Raw genomic sequence first — 812 nt, 5'->3', positions numbered from 1 at the left:
TGTGGGGATTTAGAAAAAAAAAAAAAAAAAAGCCCATTTGGGAAAAACCTCTCTCCCTTTTACCTCCTCCCTCCGCGCTCTGCACCAGGAGACCGCTGGGCAAGAAGTAGATCCCAAAAGGCACCCTGACCCATTCTCTTGGCCTTGGAGGTGGAACATATAACATACTGGTCCCCCTAAGCCAGGAATTCAGGGTCAGCGTAGCTCATTTGCTAGGCACAGGCATAAGGGGTCCACAGACTTTGAGTGCCTTACACCCCTGTATAGACTTGTGGAGACCCATCTCAACAGTGTTAGCCATCACTACCGCAGTAAAACAGGGTAAACATCTGAAGATTAACTTCAACTGTTTCAGCAGTGAAGTGGCAGATTTTTGACCCTCGGCACAGCCCTACCCCTTAAGCAGGTGCAATTACCAATCCGCACAAGGGGATGAGGACTAGTGGTGTTACCTACACCATCTAGTCACCTGTTACAGGAGTCCAAGAAAAAGTGGTGCCCTCAAATCTTTACAGCCAACAGAGTGGGGTGCTCATAGTCAAGCTGCAAAACTCACCTACCTACTCGCCCTAGGGAATAGGGACATGCTTTCCTTTCAGACTCTCAGGGGCAACGATCACCCCCGCCTGGCTCAGCATGTGACCCCCTACCACAGTCAGATACCAGTGCCTACGGCAATCACCCATGCATCTCTAAGAATGTAGGTGAGAGCCTGCACCACACTTGGAGACTGCCTGGACACCTGAGCGGAACCCATATAGGAAAATTTAACAGAATCCTGGGTGCACGTACTTTTTTTTTTTATTGTACTT

This window comes from Trichechus manatus, unplaced genomic scaffold, assembly GCF_000243295.1.
Source record: "Trichechus manatus latirostris isolate Lorelei unplaced genomic scaffold, TriManLat1.0 scaffold00284, whole genome shotgun sequence".
NCBI classification, from domain to species: domain Eukaryota; kingdom Metazoa; phylum Chordata; class Mammalia; order Sirenia; family Trichechidae; genus Trichechus; species Trichechus manatus.
The sequence above is the reverse complement of the archived record's forward strand: the minus strand, read 5'-3'. Positions refer to the sequence as shown.